This window comes from Athene cunicularia (assembly GCF_003259725.1).
Source record: "Athene cunicularia isolate RWA chromosome 2 unlocalized genomic scaffold, athCun1 chr2_part1, whole genome shotgun sequence".
Lineage (NCBI taxonomy): Eukaryota > Metazoa > Chordata > Aves > Strigiformes > Strigidae > Athene > Athene cunicularia.
In genome coordinates, this window is record NW_020799095.1 from 129,407,561 (window position 1) to 129,428,883 (window position 21,323).

The 21,323-nt window shown below is 41.6% G+C and overlaps 1 protein-coding gene across 1 annotated transcript in view; it reads left to right on the forward strand.

Moving 5' to 3' along the window:
* SDC2 (syndecan 2) overlaps positions 1 to 21,323 on the forward strand; it is a 58,615-nt gene that overhangs the window by 23,710 nt on the left and 13,582 nt on the right. The window lies entirely within an intron of this gene.

Genomic DNA, 21,323 nt, shown 5'->3' on the forward strand with positions numbered 1-21,323 from the left:
TCAACAAAATAAAGGTCTTTTTCTCCTGTTGTCAGAAGCAGCCTTAGGATTTTGTTGTTGGGTAAAGTTACCCTCAAATAAGTAAGTCTAAAGTAATGCATAGTACTTATGCCGTATCAATTTTGAAAATAATGCTCATTCCTTCCTAAAGTAAGAAATGTTTGATTTAATGCTACTGGTTTAAGGCAGTATCATCGAGACACAGACAAATCTTGCCCATGTATTTGAAAGCAGTAGAAACATTTAGATGATGTCTCGTTTCACACTGGAAAAATTTTAGGCCCTGAGCAAATTTAAACTGGGAACGTGTTTTCTGCCTTAAAAGAACAGAACATATATGGAGTATGCAGTTTGCTAATGACTTCTAGTTACATGGGACTCTTGTTATTGCAGCAACTATGCTTCATGTGGAAATCAAGGAAATCTAGAAGTATATGTAAGTTTTCTAAACCAGAAAAAGATTTAAAAAAACCCTTCTGTCCCCCGCAGCCCATGTTGTGATCCTCAAGTTGTTATGAGGAGTTTTTGTATTGTTTTCTGTTCCTCACAAGAGGTACTTGTATTTATAAGAAATTAAAAGCCCCTGTGGGAATGCCTGTTTTGTAGGAAGCTGTCAAGGCTTTCTTTTTGTATATGCAGTAAAGCTTACATGTTACTTGCACAGAAGTTAATCACCCCTGTGTTTAACTTAATCACAGACCTCAAGCATATAGAGGAATTAAAATCTGGGATTTATCTTTCCTAGGTGGTGTCTGGATTTGATGAGGGTTTTTTTGTGTGTATGTGTGTCTTATGTATAGAGCTTTATATTTTTTCTAAATTTGTCCTTTTATTCCTTTTAGAATTATTGCAATAAAGCAAAGTGACTATTTTTAATAGAAGTGAGTGCAGTATGGAGTACAGCCATGGATATTTTTTTTTTTTTTTTTTTTTTTTTTTTTTTTTTTTTTTTTTGATTGCCCATACGAATTACATTCTACATACCATGCTGGAGTGTGTTAGTAGGCAGTCTGATTTATGGTTGAAGAAAAATACCATTGCTAGTGTTTTTGAGAGCCTGGGAAGGAAGGAAATAGGTAGCCTTTCTGGCTAGCTTTCAGTGGAGTGCTCTGAAATTCTTGGCCTTCAGTCAAGAGAACAAAAGGCCTCTTGTTGTTTTATGAGGTTTTGGGGTGTGCCTATACCTTAAAAATGTCATAGTAGCATTTATTTTGGAAGCTTTATTTGGAGTTTTCATCAACACCTTGATGAGGAGGGGACAGCTACTATCAGCTTGCCTGCCTGGCCAATTTCTGCCTTAATCCAGCCAAGAGGAAAACATCAGTAATAATGCATCAGCCTTTGCAAATCCCGCCTGGACCTGTCCTTCTGGCCTTGAAGAAAGAATGAGATGTTCACCCAGTTTTTCTGCTAATCTCTGTATAAATATGACTGGTGATCTGTACAATGAGAAACTCTGGAATAGAAGATCTATACAGGCAGCTGGTAATGGTCCCCTTTGCTGTCTTCAACTGCCCATCTAATATAAGATCCACTTTAGGATTGCAGCCCAGAAGTTCTTTTTAATGTCCCTTGAAGACTCACCTTGGTTTTGCAAAGGGACCATGTGGCTGAAATCTGCTGAAAAGCTACATATAAATCTGTACAAATCACCTTGCAGCTATGTGCACTGAAATAATAGTAGAGGTTGATCCCAATCAGGGTATTTTCTTCAGCTCTTATGGCGTAGGTACAACTAATGTGACGTCTTGTAATCCCATGCCTGTGTCACAGACATAAGACTGAAAATTATTTTCTATGTAGTTGTGAAGCCCAGGGCTGGTAAAAATGCTGATCTTTCACTACGGAGCCAGGACAGTGCAAGCCTGGTGCCCTCCTCTTTCCCACCATGCCTTCAGCTTTTCACTGTGGCAAAGGGGAGGGGGATTGTGTCTTCCAGAGGAAGCTGTGGCTGCTGTAGTAGCCTGCGCTCCCACAGCCTCTGACGTGGATGTGTTGGAGGTGGCAGGGGATGAGGGAAATTTAGTGATCTGCAGGAGAGCTCAACAGGGCACTGGACAGCTTAGATGTGCCCCTTCCCTGGTGCAGGAGCTATTGCTGGTTCTCAAGGTCTTTACCACAGCAGCAAGAGGAACCAGTTTTAGCAACTCTAAGTCATGGTGGGGAAGGCAAAGATTGGGGTTCTTGGTTTTCTATTTATTAGAAAAATTGTGTAATAGATTTGTGTTACAAAGATGTAGTGGTGTTCTCACTTTTATACACAACAATTTATTTAAATTAGCTTTGAAGGTTTGGAAACTTTCTTTTTCTGTGTTGGCATTTTTAGTTAAAAAAGTCAACCTGAGAGAAAAAAATTATTGATTGTAGTTCCTGTATCCTGTGTAATCATCTTGCACAAATGGAATTCGGAAGTCTGCATTGACATCTGCTGTTGTGGGGAGCATCTGAGGGTTTCGCCCAGACCTCATCATCCAAGGAGTTTCTAGGTGGTATAAGTGGACCCTAGAAGACCTCTTGGGTGACACCCTGGAGCGCTCTCCAAAGCTTGACCTGCTGTGCAGGAGTTGCTGTTGCTGAAGGGGGATAAGCCAACCTTCACTCATGTTATATTCAATGTCTGTGTATAGGGAGCGTGTGCTGAAGTTACAAAGCTGAGCATTCCAGAAGTGTTTCAGACATCTGGCAACCTTCATTCAGGGTCCTTTGTCTTGTATGCCACAGACCAGTCCCTGATTCAGAGACAGCCTCCTCCTTCAGCCTGCAAGTCCTGCCCTCCCAGCGTGGGACAGAGAAGACAGATTATCTTAACCTTTTGTGCCATTTGAGATATCTTCTGGCACTGGGAGGTCCGCACAGTCCTGGAAGTGTGACGGGACCTGCAGGAGGCACACGTCCATCTGGAGCAGGAGCTGGGGCAATGCAGGGTGCCTGAGGCATCCCAAGCAATGCCTGTGTTTAGGAAGCTCAACAGGGCTCTCCTGGCTGCAGTCACTAGATTTTCACTGATAGGAATTTGGACATAGAGCTCAAGGCAAATGCCTGCCTAAAAGTAGGTGTCTTTGGAGCTGAATCCTTCACTTTAAGCCTGACCCTCTGGGCACCTGGGGCTCTCCAGGAACGGGTTTTAAATTCTCCACGCTTGTTTGTGCTTTTTCTCTTTTCCTTTTCCCGTACCGCTGATGAACAGCAATGGTACTTCAGCTTGGGGCCAGGAAGCACGCTGATATCCTATAATTGCCTCTCAGACATTAGCTGGGAAGTTGCTTTTGTATAATTGTCTTGTTTTGTTCTTGGCTTGTTTGTTCCCACAGCCTCCTATTACATTAGGACAACATGTCCCTCTTGGAAGGTTTTCTAAGCCACTGTAAGGTAATTTCATCTTGCTGACCAGGATGCCATTGTCTCTAAGTGCATTATACGCGGGTATCCTTAGAGGGTTTTCATACTGTGTGGGCATTTATCAGTAGCCTGGCTCGAAAGAGAAGTAGGTGACACAGGAATAGGAACTGGAGTGCTGTTTTATGCTGAGGGAATAGGTCCTTATTGTCTGTAGGTGGGGTAGGTGTATAATTACCAGAAATTTCAAGCACTTTTTAACACAAGCAGATCTCACATTTAAAGTTGGCCTTAGGTCAATTTTTCTGCTATTTTGTAATTGATAGGTATACAGTGCTCTTTTACATAGGAAAGAACTGTGAATTTTGAACAGTTTTGACTGGTTTCTGTCTCATTGCATGATAGATATGGGATGTTTAATTTTAAGTCTTAATAGATTACACTTCATTCTCATTGTACATGAGAAAATAAAGTAAAATATACAGTCTTCAGGTTTTACAAACCATTACATCCTTCTGAGAAACACAGCTATTCAGACTTGTGCTATTTTGTGGATTTTGATTACTGTATTGAAAAGCAGCAACTCCTTTGGTTTCCATTCCTCAAAGTGGCACATGGAAAAATCTGATTTCTAAAGCATTATGTTCAGTGTGCATTCTCCTGTACACACTGGATGTCATTGAGAAAGGATCTGGTGTATGTTCCCATTCATTTAATGACTGTACAGGGTAGAATTAACAACTGGAGGAGAGTTGCAGTGCTCCAAGTGTGGAGCAATATAATTTTTATAGCAGTTATCAAGTGACTATAAGCAGCATAAGAAGTAAAAAGTTTACCTGGAAGAATTTTTTTGGCACGTAGTACTGTGCTAATTAGCCAGCAGAATTGGTTTTCTATACAGCCAGGTCCACACATGTTGCATGACAGTGATGTCTGGATGCTTGTATACTTCAGAACTGAAATAGCTGCTGTTGTACATGGCCAGAGAAGTACAGCTGCTTCTTGCTGAAGGAACTCTGCAGTCAGGAATTATGCTGTGGTTGCTCTTTTTTCTTTCCTTATAAAGCATCCAGAGGAATGAGTACCCACTGTCCTAGTCCAGGGACGAGTCACCTACTTGGTTGGGTTATACTGTGTCATTACAAATAAACAGAGGTCTCTTACTGGAACTGTCAGCTGCAAAAGTATGGGTCTGCAGCCCAAAGTTGTGGGGTTTGGGGTTTTTTTCAGTGCATCTTGTGGCAGCACTGAGATACTGAGGTTTCTTGCCAAGTCTCGTAAATGTGCTGTTGTCACAGTAATTGTTCCCTTGGAAAATGCAGATCTGCTGGCTTTGCAATGTGCTTCTCTACTGGGTTATTCCAAAACTCATTCAGATCTACTGGAACCTGACGTTATACGTGCCATTTCAGTCAGATTGACTCCCTTGATTAACATGTGTTGGAACGACTGTTCAGCTGTTAACTGTTAACTGATGAGTCTAAATTCAGACATAAAATCAGGACTCTGAACAGCCCTCTGGAGAAGTAAACTTCTCTTCATTGATCTGTAGAAAGACCTTTTGGTTTTAAATTTAGCTACTCTGAATTGAAGTAAAGTTAGGTGCCTGAAATACACAGTGACTTACTTTCTGGCCCTCCATCTCCTTAGTCTTATCTGAGAGTGTTCCTGTATTAAAGCCCTGAATTTGGAAGGCATGAGGCCAGTGGATTCAAAATTACAAGTGAAGTCTATTTGTAGTGATTATGCTAATTGCACAGAGATACCGAGAGGGAAAGGAATGTATATATGACTCTTTGGGGGACTCACTTTGATCCTTTGCCTTCCTGTGCCAAGCAGAGAGGGACACAGAGAGTAGGAGTAGATGCAGATAATGTTGGAAAAATACTTCAGGTTTCATCCAAGGCTGATGTTGTGTTTTAGGCTGTGGCACTTTTCAACAGGCCACGTGCAACCCCGAGCCCATATGGGAGACACTGTCAAATCAACATCAGAGCTGAGCACCAGCATTGCAAGTAGCAGTGCCCTTCTGCTGGGCAACTTGTTCTGACCAGCCACCCTGATGGGCACTTGCTGGAAACTCAGAATTTATGGATGAATAAATACGTGGAGCAGGAGCTGCCTTTAAAATAGTTGTCTGCAGAGAGGTGTGAAATCAGGGACTGATATCCCCATCATGGAGAACTGATTTCACTTTTGCTGTGTCTAAATTGAATGATGTAACTTGTGCATTTGTGGGACAATCTTTTAACCGATTACAGATAAAGCAAGAGGCTCTGCCATGTGAAATCCTGGCTTTGGGGAGGGGATGAAGGGGCAAACAGGTGATGGGTGTTAGTCATACGCTTTATATACCATGTCAGAGAGCACTGTGCAACAACCTATTTGCAACAGAATAAAAGACCATAAAAAGGTTCAGCATTAATCCACTCTGGAAGCCATCTCTTGTGTAAGAGGGATGACCTGGGCCAGTTGACGTCCAGCTGGGAAATCTGGGTAATCTGGGTGTGACCCTGTAACAAGGTGCACTGAGCCTCTGGGAGCTACCTGTCTTTAGCTCTGGCCTTACTCCATTCTGAATCCCATGCCTGGGCCAGAGTGACCACATCTCCTTCATGGCCTTCCCCTACTTAAATGGGAAGACCTTTAGTTTTCTTGAGGAGGGACGTCAGCTGCTGGTGTGCATAGCTTTTGCTGGCAGGGTCCATGTAGCTCTGAGAGTGAGGGATGCTTGTATCTTAACTAAAATGTGTCAACACAGATTATGTTGTTAAAATAAGTAAGCCTTTGAATCCCCAACACGACAGTCATAATCCCACAGTCATTACAACATCAAGCAACAAGTCTGAAAAAGATGTTGAGTTTGATGCTGTTGCTCAGATGGCTTCAAGTGGGAGCAGCCAAGCTCTGTGGGTGGCACAGGACCACAGCTGCGTCCTGTGCTCTCTCCTGAGGTGCTGAGGTTTCAAAGAGTGAAAGGATGAGGACTCTGATGGGATACTTATCTTTGCTTTGGCAAGCCCTCGGGGTATTTATTGCAATAATGCATTCAGAGGGGAAGTAACATGGCAAATAGCTGTTGTAACTGGAGGTTTCACAGTATCTCCTGTGCTTTGCTTTGAAAGTACAAGCCTGAGACTTGACATGTGCCAGGATCACTGTGAATGCAGGCTGAATCTGTGTTTAATTCCTCTTTAGCACTGGGGTATAAACAAGGAGTATGTGCCCTGGAAATTTTTCCAGCTGCTTGCAGAGAAGCGGTAATGGAAGCTCAGCATTGAGATTGATTGATTACTCACAGATTATAGAGCAGCAATTGCAGACAGTTTTACTGTTTAAACACTGCTTGGTATTAAACCACTTTTATAGCAGACTGGAAAGGCAGATGTCCATTTAATCTGTTTGGCTCCTTCAGCACTGCATAATGTCATGAATGACAACATTCTCCAGCAACATGGAAACCTTCAGCTGCATGATCCAGTGGAGTAGGCTTGGAAGCAAGGGAGAAGCTTCCTCATTTTAGGGACTCCTTTGGTGAACGTGAGCTTTGCCTTTCAAATGGTAGGGCTGATAATAAATTGTTAGTAGGGCATGGTGCATCCTAGGATATATAGGTTACTATATATGCTGGCTATAAATTGATAATAGGATATTAAGTTGATTTCCTAAGGTAGTATAAGGTGGTGAAGTCATGTGAGGTATCTTAAACTATCCCTCTATTTGAGCCTTGTGTATTGGTTTAAAAAAGAAAAGACAAAAGAAGCAGTACTATTGCAGCCTGTCCCTCAGCATACAGACTATATGTACTGAGGTTTTGTGATCAAATCTTTAAGTGACACTTTTATACTTCGCTTCAGCAAGCGCTGAAGGACTGCAATTGGCTGTTATAAACCCAAGTGCTTTCCATTTTGTGCTACCTCTGAATTGCGGCTGTAATGAGCACAGAGAGGGGAACAGATCCTCACAAAATGGGGTTTTGAAAAACCAGGCCCCATTGGCTGGTCAGTGCTGCCCAGACTTGCCGCAGTGTTGGCACAAAGTGGGCTGAGAGTAGTCAACGTGAAGAGGACACGTGCCCAGGGACAGCTCGCTGGAAACTTCTGCTTAGTTGCTGTGGACAAAGTGAGTTTATTCAGTCTGAATGAAAATGGTGTGCCACTTCAAACCATTCTTACTGGGAAAGTGATGAAGAAAATGCCACGTTTTCTGTAAAGGCAGGCTGTGGCTTGCCTGGAAGGTCGCCTGTGGCTCCCGGTGCCTTTGTTGCCTGCCCGAAGCCAGTGCGTGTGAGGAGCAGCAGTGTTCCTGGGGCCCTGCTGCGGCCGTGGGTGGCGGGGCAGGCGGGACAGACCCTTCCTCCTGCTCCATGGCCTGCTGCAGAAGATGGAGTGACCTCCAAAGCAGATTTCAATAATATTAGACTTGCAGAGTGTGGCCTGGTCTTTCTTTTTAAAATTGTAAACAGGTTCATGGAGGACATGGTATTTGAGCAAAACATGAAGAGTGAGTCCTGGCTTTCCGTCAGGCTTCATGGCAGATGGGGCTCTCAGCAGAGCCTCCTGACTCTGCCCTCACCTCAGTAGCTGAAAACAGAGACGTTATCCCACAGCTTTGTGCTGTGTTTTGGGGGTTTACTGTAATTTTTTTGGTGTTCTTCATAACCATTCATTTTTTCCCCCTTGAAACTAAGTTTGAAAGAATGAAATGGAGGCTTGTTAAGCCTTTTGGTTGCATAATGTGCTGTATCTGAGCCGTAAACCAGTAGTAATCTGCTCTCCCAGCCCATCAGAGGCTTTCCCAGGGGACTGCAGCCTGGGCCTACGTGTGTGCACATGTAATTAATGGAGGAAAGACAGCCCCTGCCAGAGCTGGGCTGGGGCCTTCGGTCTCCAGAAGGGCCCATGCTCTGTCAGGCTATATTAAGCAAGCTGTTTCAGTATAACAAAGTCTTGGGATGCCGGTTTATCTCGATAAGCCAATTTTTTTGCAAGTGAAATACAGCTGTGTATTTCACTGGATGAGTATCATTAGTTTCCATGGGATGTGTCCAGTATGGACTCAGTTTCTTAAAGAAATGAAATGAGCTGATGTCTCTGCTTTATCAAAAAGTCAGTAGCTGTTGTGCTCTTCTGTCTAATGGTCTGTGTTTATCGTGTCATTGTGAAGTCAAATGAACTTCTGAGTGACATTTAAGAAGAGAGGACAGCTACTGACATGAATTGAGTTTTCAGCAGAAGTGGTTGTCACCCTCTCAGTTCTCAAATGCTTCCTGGTCATTGTCTGCCTTCATTCAATTATTGTCCCTGAAAATGGCACACAAAGGTGTCTTTTTTGATCTCTTCTGTCTGATCAAAGGGAGTAAACAAATGCTGCTTGCCATGAGGTACCATGTTGCAATTGCCTCCTTACAGTTGTCTTCCCCAACATGCCATAAAAAGCTGCCTCCGTTTGTATTATCTACAGAATTATATTTATCAACAAGTTCATCTAATTTGCTCGTATATGTTTATAAGAAAATGTGATTTACATGCCCTGCTCTGTGAGGAGAGGTTTATTCTTGATCAAAATGTCTAATTTGAGAATAACTTAAATACAATATTATTGTGTGATAGAAAACTCCTTTACACTTCTACTAAAACCACATTACAGGCACATTCTTCTATCTAGCTGCATAGATGCATATGTTAAAGATGTTGCTTTGCATTGTGCTATTCTCATTTGAAACACAGTCCTTGACCAGTCTTTTCTTAGATATAAATGTGCAAGTGTACTAGTAATGTTGCAAAACTGTTCTGTGTTGTCTTGCTCTGACAGATCTACATGTCTTGCTGTATGGTGTCTCTAAGCAGAGTCTTTACACCTCCCTTCTTTGTCCTCGGATTTTTTTTTAAGCTCCCCAAACCCATGGAGGTGAGCGGGTTTGTGTGAGGTCAGGTCTATTAAGCAGCCAACATCCGTAACACTTAGGCTGATGAAACCCCTTTTTGACTGTTCCATTTCCGAGTGCTGAGTGATCCGTTTACTGAAGCAAACTAAGAACCTTTCTAGTGTCATCAGTGTAGCAACCTTTTTTATTGCTTGCAGAGAATAAACTGTGGTTTGAATTAAACTTTTGTTATTAATCTGGGGATAGACTTTTAAAGGGCAATTGCTTTGGACATAGCTGCAATGAAACCTTAAGGGAATTTGTTCCTTTGATTGACAGCTGTATAGAGCAGGTTATGTACCTTATTTTTGAAGCAGAACTGTTGTAAATAAGGTGCAGATGACTGGAATACATTCGTGCTTTATCTGGAGTAATTTAGGGTTGACAGGTTACTTACCCCTTTTGTCCACTCTTTTTGCCAACACTTAACACTTAAGTAGTGTAAAGATGTCAGTGTTGAATTAGTAAGACATTGCTTAAAAGGTGTTTTTGTGATACTTGCAAACTTTGCTGAATTGATAACTTAGAAAACATCTGTTCTTTCCATTCACTCTGCAAGATACAGGTTTAACAAGGAAATAAGAAAGTTGATCTAACATCCAGAAATAAAGTATCACTAGCAGAGATTTTGTGGACTCCATTTATAACAGTTTAAATCTCTTCCTTTTATCCTTCTCCCTGGGCAGCTTCCTCTATATATCTTGGCCCTCAGCTGAGAGTCTAGTTAAGTGTGATACAGAAGGTGGTATCAAATCTAAATCTCTCGGTGCCTGTGTGTGCTGTCAGTCGAGTACATTTTATAGTATGCCCTTGGATTAAAATGGGGTAGGTCTTAGTCTTTCTGATGACATCAAGGAGTAGTATGGGTCACTGGCCACACAAGCTTTCAAGATATGAAACTTCAACATAAAAGGATGAACAAGAGTTATTTCCCTGAACAGGATCACCCCATAAATATAAGTAGGAAAGTCAAAGCAGTGTGAATATGGCTGCTCGACTCTAGCTATTCATAAGTAATCCAAGGAAGACTGCTGTGCTAGCACTGACCTTCTTGGTTGATACCTCCAGTCATGAGAGAGACCATGAGATTGCTTTTTGATGTGTGCTGATAGGTGTTGCATTGAGGTTTGCTTTTCCTACAGAAACACAGTCCTCAAGATGGGGATTTTTGTCTGATAAGAAGTTTTAGAATAAAGCAGTCTTTGGTTTTTGAGTTTGAAGTATGAGAAATTTATCTTTCTTTTTCTTCTTCCCAAGTCAGGTGATGTGTTTTCTTACTCAGTAGGTAGATACACTTGCTAGCTTCTGTTACTCTATTTTTTTTTTATATATATATATACACATAAGTGCCAACAAGGAAAAAGAAAGTGTGCAAGTTAAATGGCATGGTCCCAAAAATATGTGGATTTGGTCTGTTTTGTCTGCTGTGCATTCACATTGCCCCCTCTCAGGAGGTAGTTTATGTGCATAGCCAGATTCCTGGCAGTAGAGCAGCGGTCTGTAGAATATTAGAAGCATATCAGTAAAGGGGAGAAAAAAAGAAATAAAAAGGGAACTTGACAGAGCCTTTTCTGGTTTCTGCTTAGTACGTCCCTGTTTTGTGCTGTATTGTAAGCAGTGCTTTAGCAATAATACAGACAAAGCCTAACAAGAGACGTGCTTGCTGGCAGAAGGTTGCTTAAAATAACTTACTGAGGATAAAGAGGCTGCCCAGGTCAATAATGCTGTGAAATCCTCAATGTGTAACAGCTCTGGGAGGTTTTGTAGGCATATGGATTTTTAAAAGCTTTAGACTGTTGATAAGGCAGTAAAGATTGTAGAGTGCTGCTAACCTTGTATTGATGGTGCTGGGACAGTTGTATGAAGATCTGGAGTTTGGCTGCAGAAATACTGAAATCTTTGTTCCCTTCAGCAGAATGCTGATTTCAAGTATGAATGCTAGAAAGAAAGAGTTGTTCTTTGTTAACAGGTATTTAATACCATTAAGAGTCTTTTACTCTTCAGTCAGATCTATGACTTAAAAATGCTGTTGAACAATTTATTTGGCTTGCTTTCCTTTAAATCAAGAGAAGCTAATTTATTAAATACAGTGTAATTTATTCCTACTTTCATTACGAATGTAATGCTTTCAGTTTTATGTAGCACTATTTTTAAAACAGCACATGAAGGTAATCAATATGAAGTTTATTTCATCCAGTTTTCATTAAAGGTAGCCACTCATGATAACTGACAGAGATTATATAGCAGTTCACTAATCCTTCAATTAAAGCAGCAGCTTTCTTGACCCTGCTTCAAACCAAAAAATTGTAATGTGCTTTTTGAAGGTGGTCCCTTATGTACTTCCAATTTTGAGAAATTCCTATATGTTTATCTTCAGAGTTCTTTGATCCATGTTCTGCCACATTCATGTGCACAGCTCATAGGGAGGGAGCATCACAGGGGAAAGGGGCAGGAGCTGGGGTTGTGATGGGTAGGGGAACCTGTATAGAAAATCAGGTGTCAGCCTTTCCACTGCTCATGGAATAACTCTTTTCTTTTCGTGTACCTTATATTATGCTGCTTCTGCTGAATGCTTTCTGTGTACATTTATGGGGTTTTTTTAAGAGCAGACATATGTTAGATGGTTCTTCTCAGGAATACAAATGCATGTTAATTGTTATGGTGTGTGGAAATGTCTTACAGTAGATGGGGGCTCACAGCAGACTGCCTCACTGAGGCAATGCCTAATTTTCTCTTGCTGTGCAGCTGATACGGGGTCAGCCAGCTGCAAAACCACGTGGGGAGAAATTCCTAACAATATAGTTCAAGTTCTCTTTTAGTGGTTCTACTCAGTGTATTCATCATTTCTGGATGCAACCCTGGGCTCACTTTGTCTTAAGAATAAATTGTCCCCTTGGCTCTCTTGTCCAGTCCGATGCTGCACTTCAAGCCCTGGGGAGCCACCAGGAGAGTCAAAGGCGAAGGGAGGGCAGGAGGGAAAACCCTGGGTTCTTGTCCTCTCCTGGCTAGGAAGTGGGCTGGTGCTGCAGACAGGGTGCTGTGTCCGCCCCAGCCCAATCTGTCAGTCGTCTTTGGCTGGGGAGTCAGGAGGGCTTGAGTTGGTGATGCACCAGTTCCTTCTGCTGAAAGGAAGGGCGTTGTGCCTGAAGGGCAACATACCAGACAGAGACTGCTCCTGAAGCCACGTGGCCTTTACAAGCCATCATATCTCTAATTTCACTCAGCTGCTTTTATAGTAGAAGCTATTAGAGTGATGTTTTATCCCATCTGAAGTAAACTCATGTCTTATCTTTGTATGCATCACAGAGGATATGAACACCAAGCCTTTGTAGCAAAAATTCAGACAGGATCAGAGTGCTGAATCCAACAATTTAATCTTGTAGACCAGGGAGGTAAGTGGGAGTTGGCACCTGGAAACAGCAATAAAGTCATCTTTGTTGTCTTACTGTTTGGGGATCTGGAATATGAAAAGGTTTCTCACCAGAGGGATGTACCTGGTCTTTCAGTGCTTTCTGTGTTTGCTGTCTCTGTCTGAGAAGACTGAACTAGCAGAAAGAGTAGCAGTGATGCCATTTATCCTTTTGGCTGCAGAGATTATGGCTACTGGCCTCATATAACCGAGTTTTGGATTTACCAGTGCTCTTCCTGCCAGAGGACAAACTGATCCTCTAGCTCTGTGCTTCCAGCCACCTCCCAACAAGTTGTAAGTAGTTACCTGAATAAATGAAGTTGTGATAGTTTTCATGGACTGGAAAGGAAGTCGGCATGTGCAGCATATTCTGCTGGCTAACGCAAAGTTCCCATTGATCTGCAGTTCAGTTTGCATTTTGCATCATTAGACAGTACCAGTTTTGAGCAGAAAATCTTCTCTGTCAGCACCTGAAGTAGTATAAAGATGATGATGATTTGGGGGTTTTTGTGTGTTTGTTGGTGTTTAAGATATTTGTTTAAAGAGTGATTCTTTTCCTGCATATTCTGTTGTAATGAAGCTGAGAGTCCTAGTACAAAGATGTGTCAGTTAAGCATCCTTAAAGCTTATTTGAGCTCTTACTTAAATAAGAATCTAGCGAACCTGGGATATGAATGTGTTACCACCAACATTGATTTCAGTTCTAGAGGATCCAGGATTCCTCTTCATTTAGAGCAGTTCATGACCATCTTCTGAATGCATGTGTTTGTGGGAGGGAGGGAAATTGCTTCAGCTAATTGCTATGATAGCACACAATTTTAGAAAGGTCAAACAAATTTTAGATCTACCAGTGGCCATTTTTTCACCTGTCGGGAGCTTTGGTGGGACGTCACCAAGAGTCTGTTGGCTGCAGGTGGCAAACAGAAGTGTCCACTTTGAGATTCGTGGACCTTATTCAACAAGTAGCTCCCTTTTGTGTAACAGATTATGCATTCAAGAATTGGCAGTGCTCCTTAAGCTGTGAGTTCTGATTCCTCCTCACCTTTGTCAAACTTCAGTTGCCATAAATAACCTTTGCTAGTAATATTTAATTGGTGCTTAATGTAACTTTAGTAATATTTTTTAATATGTAATTTCCCTGTTTAGTGAAAGGAATGTAATTGATTGAGACAGTTTATTGCCAATTCTTGCTACTAATGGCAAAAATAATTTAAATTATTACATTTTAGTTGATTCTGGGTTCCTCACATGGGGTTATTTTGTTGAAATCCACAGACTGGAAAGGAATCAATATAGGGCTTTTGAAACTGGTAGAGGTTTGCAGTGCTTCCACTACGATTGATTACAGCTGCTTTTGTAGGGCTTTAAAAAGAACAATCTGTATTAAAAACATCATTCTTTGGTATGAGCTCGAACAGTTCCAAATAGGTTTCCATGGGGGTTGCCCTGCAATTTGACCACTTCAAGGGATTGCAGTAATCACCAGTGGGCCAGGGCAGCTAGGCAGAGGAAAGGCTATTAGGTGGGAGTTATTGGCATGCATGCCAGAGAGGTTACCCTGGCAGCTTTAATCATTCATCCACATTCTCAAGAGGAGGGAAGAAAATATAAGTGTTAGTTCTTCTGATTGATTAGGAAAAAGGATCAGTAAAGCATGAAAGGAGAGGGGAGGTGTGTGTGGAAGAGCCAGCACGTGTTGCATTTAAAAGCACTGGCTGGGGTAGGTACATGTAGTTATGACCTCTATACCAAAAGCTACTTGCTTTTCCTGTTACTGTCAGACTTATGACTGGTGATTCAAAGACAAGCTAACCTCTTCATTCAGCATTTTCAAAGGAGCACATTTAACTTTTTGGTCACAGCCGTGCCTTAAATTTAACCTGTCTGCACATGGGCTGATGTGTCCTTAAAAAACTGATCAGCATTTTGAGCTGTGACAACGATTTGCATGGTGGTTTTGATCCTGTTTTTGGTGAAGCCAATGGGTGCTTTTTTAAAAACGTGAAGAAAATTGCTGTGCTAATTGAGATAAATCAATCTGTGATGCACATTGCTGGCTGCTGGCCTCTGCTGCTGTTCTGCCTGCACATTGCCCTTTAATATTTCTGTCTGGAGTAGCACTTCGGAAGCTGATTCAGCTGTAGCCCTTCTAAAGTAGTTTCCCTGTTGTATCAAGCCAACGTCAAAGGCAGAGTTGAAGAATAAACTATTCTTTGCACTGATTGATGGCTTGTTGTGAAAGCTGAAAGGGCTTTGAATCTTTTAATTTTGGGATTTCCGGAGAAACTTTAGCTTTTATGTGGGAAATGAGAATTGCTGTGTACTGTACCTTGACTGTTAAGCAGTCTTGAGTTTTTCAAGGTAAAGGAAACAACTAAACTGCAGTGTTCAATTCTGGGTTTCATGTATAAGGAGAGAAAGACCTGTTGGTGTCAAGTCAGGGAATGTGATATAATGTCAAATCAGAGGATTCACATAAGCAGCACAGCAGTACTGTTTGCTTGGATTGGTGTATTAGATTTGCCCTGCCCCTCTATCATTCCTAAGTAACCAAATTGGAGTAAGTTTACGGGGTCATTGAATTACCTCTGTGGAGTTGATTTGACCACGCAGCTTCACAGCTGTAGGTCTGGGGAAGGACCAACAAGTCTGGTACTCTCGATCATGGGCTTTCAGCATAAACTGCTATAACTGCAGAAAACTTTCATTGTTGGAGAAAGAAAATAAAATGCTGTAGTTTCATATCCTGACATCCAGGTAGCTTTTACATGCAGAGTTGTGAGATGTGGCTGTGAGAATTCTTCTAAAGAAATTGCCGAGGTGAAGAACTGCTCTTCACTGGGGTACAGTGATGGCAGAGATCCACAGAGGTGAAGGTTTGTTGTTCCAGAAAATTCTGCGTAACTGAATGAAGATGTAGGTATCTTTTGCAGGGTAGATAATGAAAACATCTTTTGTAGGGGCAGACCCAACTATGGTCTCACTTAGCTGGCAGTCCTTTAATACTACTTCACCTGGGTTTGAGCTTAGTTGGCTAGCTTAGGAGGGCTGTTGGGTAACTGATGAGAATCTCTTTTTGTTCATTTACTAAATACCTGTTGTAGCCGGGGAGCATGGAGTTGTTTGATCTGTCCTTCATCACAAATCTTGAGTTGTTGGTACTTGTGTGTAAGGATAGAAAGCTCTGCCTGATCTTGCTGCCATGCTTGCTTGCCTCCCTCCTGCATCTTTATACAGCAATCTTTGTCTCACCTTGGGCAACACAGTTCCTAGACAAGGGATCACATTAATAGACTTAAGTTTGGTCTCTGTATGCATCTAGTAGATAAATGATGCACAACTGGAAATTAGACTGTGAAAAGTGGAAAGATAGAAGCTTTTTCCATTGGAATTTGCCGCAAACCAGGTCAGAACTTTAGAGGTCATTTAACTTTCTCCACAAGGCAGGACAAGCCTCAACTCCAAAGCAGGTCAAAGAGCCACTACACAGATCTGTGAGCCTTTATAATGGGAAGAAAAACATCTTCAATTAAGCTTGAACAAGTTCTCCTGTTATCATTTTAAGTCCTGTTATCACATAATGTACCATACAGCATGTAATTAAACATTGGGGAATATTTCTAAAGGCACAGATGACTGTTAGAAAACAGGTACGTGAGTTTCTATGACTTCATGAAGAATGTGAACTTAAATCTATCAACTGTAATTTCTTTGGTGTGTAGCCGTAAGTGAACACTAGCTGACATGGTGGTGCCTTGTTGGTGTCTCCTTACCCCGGGGGAACTCTTTGCCTTGGAGCGTTTTCTGTGAGAACTATGGATGTGGTGTATTTTCTTTAAAGTGAGCTATGACATAAACTGCTGAAATGCCTGACACCAGCAAGAGTTGTTTTATTAGTGCTGTCCCTGTCAAATATGCCTCTGTTTTGGTAATTAGCCTGGCGTAACAGACTCTGCACATCTTAAAAGCCAGCATATTTTGACTCTTGGCTCTGACATGAGGCAATCTCTGTAAATCAGCTCTTTTGGTAGACTCTATTGTTGAATGCTAGCAGTAGTATTAGTGGTTTGCAGTACTTGTGTTTATTTTGGGATCTTCGCCTTTCCTCAGCAGGCACGAGCAGTCAAACCCTTTCTTTATCTGTCATGAGAGATTGGAGGCCTGAAGCTATAGTTTTGTGCAGCATCAGGAAGTTCTGCATGAGGTACAAGGAGCGTGAATAATCTTTCTGGCATGTGCTCCAGCCGCGGTAGTGGCTTTGTGCTTCACCAGACAGGGTCTCAGCCTGCCATGCCACTGCCGACACTGACGCCATCTCCATGGGCAAACACCCAACTTAGAACACTAGTAGGGACACCCATACAAAGCCAATTTACTTTTCCACCCTTACCTGAAGAAGGGCAGCAAACGACCTCTAAGATTTTAAAAATACCTTTGGAAACAAGCTCTCTAGAATGCGTCATGGCAATCAAAGTTTGTTATTTAATTGGGCAAAGCCAGTGGTGGGGGAGGCAGTTGCTTTTGCAAATTTGGTCCAGGCAGTTCCCATCACGAGACTGGTTTTCACATTGGGCATGCACATGAGCCAGAGGGCTGGCACGGAAAGGCAGCAGCCTTGGGGAGTGCTTGAAGGGTTTTAAGACATTCTGAGGTAAAACTGTGAGATGGTAACTGTGTCAAAACGATCCAGGGGAAATGAGCAATGCAGATGTTGGCTTCTGAATGAAAATCTTGCTCTCAAAGTTGGAAAATACAATCTGGGGCCTGTTGTTACGGAAAGAATATTTTTGCTGTGATCATAGTTACCCTGACCATAGTGTAGGCCAACTTTCCTGTGGCCAGTACCCACTCCACTAAGATCACTATTGTGCAGACAATACAGTTTCTCCAAGAAAGAAAACGGGGAGTCCTTAGAGTGTTGTGTTTAAATTATACCACTAATTATTATCATCTTTTTTCTCAAATCCCACAACTGCCCACCATTATGCCTCCCACTGCCACTTTTGCCGAAGGCCCCACCACAGTTGGGACAGTGCACTGAGGTGATGTTCACTGGGAAGGGTTTGGCCTCTGAGGCCTTAAAGGTGGCCACCACCACCTTGAAAGGAAGTAATGGGGACTACTGTCCCTTTCTTCTGTTCCCAGCTGTAGGGCATGTCAGTGAAAGGAAAGAATGGCATCTGCCCTAAGAGAATCAGTAGTAAACATGCCTTGTAACATAAAATCCTCCTTCAAAATTATGTGTTTGTGGCAGGGTACATGTGGGTGGCATAGGGATGTGCAACCTGAAGGAGGTCGATGAGCACTGTCAGAGCTGGTAAAGGCTCATCTCTGAGAACCAGTAACATGATGAGATATAGAAGGTGGTTGCTTTTCTGGTTAGCATGGTTCTCTGGGAAAGCCTAGTCCTTTGAGGTGTAAATCTGATTTTCAAGGTTTTGCGCTGTAGAGGTTTTTTTGTTTAAAATCATGACTCATTCCTGGACAAGGTTAACAAACTCTTAATGGGGCAGCCTCACCCGTGAGATAGCTTTCCTGGTGTGATGAGGGAAAGCAAAGAAATGGCAAACAATGATAGGAAGATACCTGCCAGCTTTGAGGTCGGCAGTGCAGAGGTTTGTTAGGACTAACTCCTGTTGGGTGGCAGCTCATAGTTCCTTTTGCAGGAAGCCTAGAGGGAAATACAGCTTCTTCACACAACTGCCTTTTCTCCAGCCTTCAATACGAGTCTCAGCAATGGCCCCTGGGGTTTAGAAGAATGTGTTTAGGTAGTTAGCTTTCCAAAAAAACATAGCGTATATGAACAGTTCATCAGTTTGGTAAACTGGGACTCACCAGCTGAGCATGCTTTTATACAAGCATATACGGAACAGCACTATCTGTTAATAGAAGAGGAAAATCTGTTTTCTTTCTCCTTCTTACGTATAAAATCTCTACCTAATCAACAGCTGTAATGCTTGCAAATTTTTAGAGCCTTCTGGCTTAGATATTTGTGATATCATTTAAAAAATATTAATTTCTGGTTGTATGCATACTAAACGGGTTGCATCTAAAAGACTTCCATCTGGGGAAAAAGGGAGATGATGTATCATTAATAACCCAGCTGCAAACCTCAAATTCTCTGTCCTATACATATACCCAAAAAGGCAGAGAACAGAAATTTGAGTGCATCTGTAAGTAATAAAACGTTTCCTTCCATATGTCAGTTACCCATCGCTCTTCCGTCTGAGTTTCAAACAGCCACGACAGCCGTGGTAGATGTTACTTCTTCACTACTCCTCACACCAGCTTGCTTGGCTTCAACCACATAGCACGAAAGTCTTTAATGTCTTACTTTTAAATCATCCCCACGTAATGGGAGAACTGACTAACAGCAGCACTGGAAAAGGGAATGGCTATGACAGGGCACTTTGTACTTTTTTTTTTTTTTTTTTTTAAATTTAAATAAAGTGTGCCATCCTTTCCCAACCCTCCTATTATCTGAAAATTGTTTTCTGTTTTTGGCATTGTAATTCTGATGAATGATTTATGCCTTTCATGAGATGATGAGTCAGAAAAAGCTCTTTTGCTTTGTTTCCTCTTTCATTTAGTGTCAGAATGAGGATTTTTTTTTTAATAATATGCCTTGGATGATCTACATATATTAAATTAAAAGTAATATAAATGCAAGCTTTAGTAAAATAAAGACTTTGAGATTTCAAATTCACAAAAAACTGGTGTGAGAGTATCTTTTATTGAGTATTTAATGGGTGCTAATCTACACTACATACATGAGATTTAGATTTATGCCAGTGTAGTCAATAACCAGGCAGGAATCAGTGATCATTGGCATGTAGCATGTGAAGTATTTAGGTCACAGGATTTTGTAGCATTATATTCTTAGAATAAAAACGTGGGATAACAACGATGGATGAGAATGAAATCTCTGTCAAGAGGTAACAAGCAGTTTTTGTGGCTTCAGGGCCAGATAAAGGGACTGATAACATAGACATCCTTGCCTGGTGTTCCTGCAGTTTTAATAGATCTGAAAATAAGACTGTTACGTAAAAGTGACATGAGGGCCCTCATTTCAGTTGTTAGCCATAGGAAACAGTCCCTTAAATATTTGGCCTTCATAATAACTAAAAATGAATTTATGGAGATAGAATTTGCAAACTTTTTTATTTTTCCTCCTAAGCATATTGATGTGCTAGTACAGATACAGACCTTTCTGTGTCCAAGTCTACTGACAACAGACTTGTTTTCCCAACTTGTTTTTTGTGAACACCCTGGAAATAGTCCATGGACCCCTATGGATTCCCAGCTGACAAGTGACAAAACATTTCCAGAGCAAATATTAAATCAAATTTATTTTTATGTAGCATAACATTGCAAATGTCTTCAGTGCTTGATACTCACTTAAGCACCATGAAGTATTCTTTCATTTTCATTAACTGTCTTTCATTTTTCTAAGCTTAATCTTCACAGAATTGTTTTTAATGGCTGTGCATTTCTTTAACTGTTGGGCTTTTCTTTTCCAAGTGGCCTAAGGCAGCTTCATGCTTTTGAGCAACTGGGAAAAGAGGTGGAAGCTGTGGGTGTAGAAGGGTTGTCCCTACCTCAAGTCTACTAGCCAGCTTGCAAAGAGAGTCTGTTTGGGGACCGTGCAATGTATTTATCTTTGCAAATACCTGGAGATTTTTAAGCTAGAGTACTTCTTTGTGCCTTCTGTTTGAGAGAGTGCTCATGTCCTGCCCAAGTTTCACTAGACGAGAATCATTTGTACTGGAAACAGGCTGAAACAAGGGGCTGCAGCCAGAGAAGCTGCAGAGCATCTTCCTCAGATGGAGCTTTATGTCTGACCTGAATGCATTTGGGGCTCACTGTATCATATATTTCTTCCTATAGTAAATAATGTACTGGATCTGTAAGACTGTGGGGAATAGTTTTCTTGTTCTGATGGAGCTGTGCCATGAACAATACTAGATACTAAATAATGTTTCACATTGTATTCTTTGCATCCCAGAAAAATAATACAATGGATGCTCAAATTGCTGCTGAAAACTACCCAGGCTTTTTGTCCTTTTCTGTTCCTCTGGTTTTAGGTGGTTTAAAACTTGAGAACATCTCAACATAGCTAGAAATGAAAGCTTGAAGCAGCTGAAACGCTGTAATTCATTGAAAAGAAGAGAGTGAATACTATGGTGGAGAGCCTGGCTGACCAGGCACTTGCAGTTTGGGTTGGGTTGGGTTAGCTGCTCGGCTGTCTTACAAAAACTGAATCTTCAGAAGAACTGTCAGGGATCATTTCTGTCTTCTCTGAGGCCTGTGAGACTGGGAAGAGCAAGAAGACAGGGTTGTTTTGGAGGGGGTGTGGGGTGTGGGGGTGTGTGTGTGCTTCAAGTTTTTCTTTGGTTTTTGAATTCTACTAAGTTTGCTTCTGACATAGACGGAAGTGGGAAATGGCCTAGGAAATAAATTTGTTGCTAAGTTCATATTTTTATTCAGCACTAAAAATTCTGGGCACAGATGTGTGGCACTTCTGTTCTTAGGAAGAGTACTTTTCATTCACTAACATTTGCAGACTTAGGCAGTTTCTCAGCTGTTGCCAAATGCTATTGGCAATTTCCATTGTTAGGAAATTTCTCCATGTAGGTCTTCAAATTTTTTTTG